The sequence below is a fragment of the Lontra canadensis genome, unplaced genomic scaffold, assembly GCF_010015895.1.
Source record: "Lontra canadensis isolate GAN:19392208 unplaced genomic scaffold, GSC_riverotter_1.0 scaffold59, whole genome shotgun sequence".
Taxonomy (NCBI): domain Eukaryota; kingdom Metazoa; phylum Chordata; class Mammalia; order Carnivora; family Mustelidae; genus Lontra; species Lontra canadensis.
In genome coordinates, this window is record NW_022631053.1 from 2735633 (window position 1) to 2739908 (window position 4276).

The 4276-nt window shown below is 50.3% G+C and overlaps 1 pseudogene; it reads left to right on the plus strand.

The window, feature by feature from the left end:
* The first annotated feature begins 2269 nt into the window (after positions 1–2269).
* LOC116878755 lies at positions 2270–3972 on the plus strand (annotated as a pseudogene).
* Positions 3973–4276: the final 304 nt, after the last annotated feature.

The following is a 4276-nucleotide window of genomic DNA, read 5'->3' on the forward strand; positions in this document are numbered from 1 at the left end:
TGCTTACTCCGCCGGTGCCAGGCCTGTCTGCAGGCGCACCACCTCTGTGAGCCTGGGCGGCTCCCACCACAACTCTTCGGCACAGCGTGATCCTCCCCATCCTAAGAAAGGAGACAGAGGCACAACAAAGTTGAGTAAATGCCCAAGGTCACCCAGCGAAGACGTCGAAAATCCAGGATTTGAACTCTGGCAGTTTGAGCCACTAGTTTGCCTACAAAAAAAGAAAAGGAAAGAAAATTAAATAGCAAACATGGAAAAAAAAATGCTCAACATAACTCAAAGGAATACGACAAGCGGCGCCTGGGTGGCCCAGTCAGTTAAGCGTCCAACTCTTGCTTTCAGCTCAGGTCATAATCTCAGGGTTGTGGGATGGAGCACCCCACCCCCCCACCACATCACATTGGGCTCAGTGCTCACCAGAGAGCTGGCTTGAGGGTTCTCTCTCTCCCTCTCCTCCTCCCTTGATTGCATATTGTCACTCTCTCTCTCACTTTCTCTCTCAAATAAATAAGTAAATCTTAAAAAAAAAAATACAACAAGAAACAATGAAAGGCCCTTGTCCCTTGTCACCTGTCACACTGGCAGCTACAGAGCTTGCTAACTGATGGCGAGCATGCGGGTCTTGTCCCTTGTTCATGGGATCGTCCACTGGCACATCCTCTTTGGAGGGCTGGTAGGCTTCGCTCTCAAAATTAAAGTCATTTGCCCTTCCTTCAATAAATAAGACAAACGAAATGAATACACTTGTTCTTGACTAAGTACTTCACTGCCAGGAACTTACCCCACAGATGCTCTCACCCAAAGAGCACACATGTGGTCTCTGCTGCCATCCTTTTCCATAGGTGAAAACCAGGCAATGACACAAATGCCCATTAGTGGAAGGAGATTAAATGGATTAAGTTACATATATTCAGGACATCTGGGTGGCTCGGTTCGTTAAGCATCTACCTTCAGTTCAGGTCATGATCCTGGGGTCCTGGGATTGAATCCCACATCAGGCTCCCTACTCAGCAGAGAGGCTGCTTCTCCCTCTCCCTCTACCTGCCCCTCCCTCTACTTGTGTTCTCTCCTTGTCAAATAAATAAATAAATAAAATCTTTTTTTTTTTTAAGTTACATACATTCAAGGGGTGCTGTTTATTGAAAAAAAAACTAAAATGAAATCCTTTCAAGCTGATTGAGTTTTTGCCTTTACATACTGATTGCACAGATCACTGCTATTTTTAAAACCCAAAAGGCTAGAGCCATCCAACACAACTCCCCTGTGGCTGGTCCCCTGCCGGCTCCACAGTCACCTCCTGACCTCCTGGCCACTCCCTCCCTCTCACTCTGACACCTGGTTTCGGGAGCTCCTCTCCAGCCTGGCACCCCCACTCTCCACCCAGCATCTTAGCCTGACCGTTCCTTAATTCCTCAATTCCGGTGACCTTCACATCCATCCTTTTCCTCTTATCTCTGCACGTGGCCACGCTCTAGAACCTCACCTGATGCATCTCAGGAGTGTCAAACTCTGGTCTCATCCTATGGAGCCAGTCATAACCATCCCACTCAGCAGACGGGTTCTTCTGCTGTGCCAGCATCCCCAGGCATGAACCCCATTTTTCTGTTTTCTCCCCACCTGTTACCCCCGCCCCCGACTTCCTTTCCAATCTGGGCCCCTTACTCCTCTCAGTCTCTGAGCTCTTACCCTTCAGTGTCCTCCACCTGGACAAACCCCCAGCCTGGGTCAGGCTCAATGCTGAACTCTACTTGAGTTCCCAACCGCACAGCCTTGGCGAACACCGTACCCTCACCGTACCACTCGTTCCCAGTCCCCAGGCTCAGCTGCATCCTCCCTGCTCCTGGGAACCTCTCTCTGCCTTTGGTCAACAAGTTTTGCAATCCCCCTAGTTGCTACGGCAAAGCTTCTCCACTCTCCCCCTGTGCTCCATCCTACCCTCTCCACCCTTGCCTTCAACAATGTAACACAGCATTCTTCCTCACTGAGAAAATCAGACTTTCTGGTAAAAACTCCTTCCCTTCCCTCCTCCCCCCAAACTTAGCTCTGCACCCATCTTTCTCTTCCTTCCTCCAGGTTCTAAGGACAGACTCTCTCTCCACCGGGACACCGGCCTCCCTCAACACTTCAGAGAGAACATTCCGTTCACTGGTCACTACTTCTGAAGACTGTCACCTTCTCTTTCTCCTCTCCCTCTGCCTGCCTTCCCGTTTGCATGCACTTCACTGGGGCTGTGGAGACACCAGCCCCATGTCAGCAGGCAGAGGCTCGAATGGGGCAAGAATGTGGAAACCGCGAGTGCCAGCTACAATTTCTCATGAAGTTTGGCGGTAAGAGAAAGCAAAGTGGGAAGTTAGCTTGCATGGAAAGCAAGCTAAAGGAAAGGATTTTTATAGGTTGGAGAGGCTCAAGCCTGCGAGTTGGTGGAGAAAAAGGAGATAGACCATAAGGAGAGAGGTTAAATATGGGGGGCAGGAGGAGCTCCTTAAGGGGCAGGTGGCTTTAAGAGTCCAGGTGGGACCGGCCTTGGTGCAGAGGAGAAACACTTCTGCGTGGCAGGAAGGAGCTAAAGATGGACAAGGATATAGATATTCAGGGGCACCTGGGTGGCTCAGTCGTTAAGCACCTGCCTTTGGCTTGGGTCATGATCCTGGGGTCCTGGAATTGATCCCTGCATCAGCCTCTCTGCTCGGCAGGAAGCCTGCTTCTTCCTCCCTCTCTCTCTCTCTCTGTCAAATAAATAAAATCTTTAAAAAAAAAAAAGTTATAGATATTCAAAGGTGGACAGAGGAGGCTTGTTCAGAGAAGTTTCTACAGACTATGAGAATAGCTATTTGTGCTAGACATTTTATAGTGTTGTTCTGTCTACACTGTCTACACCTGGTCACCCTGTGCATGTACTTTCTCTGGTCTCCGTCTGAATGACAACTACCCCCCCCAAAAAAGAGATCGGCAGTCTCGGGGGAAACCAGGCAATGCCAGGGCGATGATCTGGTTTCTCTTGGACTGTCACTTACTAGCCACGACCTTGTCACTAACCTCTATGGGACTCAGCTTCTTCTATAAAGTGGGAAATTAATAGTGTCTGTCTCATGGGTTCTTTTAAGTAGCAAAGAAGATAATAGTATAAAATGTACTTAAAGACTCAGTAAATGGGAGTTGTTGCTGATGCTAAAGTTACTGTGACCGATGGCCATTGGAACATCTGCCGGCCTCTGGGTGACTTCTATCCTCTCTCTTCTGTAAGAACCCAAGAAGTTTAGGACTTGAGACACTGCCTCTCTGATTTGTCCCTCATTTGACGAGTCTGTGCTAGTGGGGGTGTCTGTGGGGTCTAACATTACCCACGGGGGTGCCACCACCTGCACCCTGCTCCCGTCCTCCACCCCCGAGTTTCTGCGCTCTCCTTCCTGCACACCAGCAATCCTCACCCACCTTCTGGTACATCCATCTCCCACATTCCTGCTGAACTTTCTGAGCTTGTGGAACTGGATATGCAAAAAATGGTTCCCCCACTTCACGCAGAGGTTCACCGTGATCTACAACGAGCAGATGGCAAGCAAGAAGCGGGAGCTCTTCAGCAACCTGCAGGACTTTGTGGGCCCCTCTGGGAAGCTGTCCCTGCTGGAGGTGGGCTGCGGCACTGGGGCCAACTTCAAGTTCTACCCGCCCGGATGCCGGGTGACTTGTGTTGACCCCAACCCCAACTTTGAGAAGTTCTTGATCAAGAGCATTGCGGAGAACTGACATCTGAAGTTGGAGCACTTCGTGGTGGCGGCAGGGGAGAACATGCAGCAGGTGGCCGATGGCTCTGTGGACGTGGTGGTCTGCACCCTGGTCCTGTGCTCCGTGGACAGCCAGGAGCGCCTCCTCCAGGAGGTGCACCGAGTGCTGAGGCCAATGGGAGAGACCCATCTTCACTGCGTGCTCACTGGGACACCTCTGGGCTTCAGGAATAGCTCCCACGAAGGGTGACCTTAAGCAAATCCCTTCACTTTTTCCTTTAACCACTTATATATTCAGTAAACATTTGGATGGAGTGCCTGGGTGGCTCAGTCAGTTAAGTGCCTGCCTTTTGCTCAGGTCATGGTCCTGGAGTCCTGGGATCGAGCCCCACATCAGGCTCCCTGCTCAGCAGAGTTTGCTTCTCCCTCTCCCACTCTTCAGCATGCTCTCTCTCTCTCTCTCTCTAATAAATAAATAAAATCTTTTAGAAAAAAAGATTTGGGAAACGTTGACTGTGTGCCACAACCCAGTATGTCTGGGGAGATCACTTCAT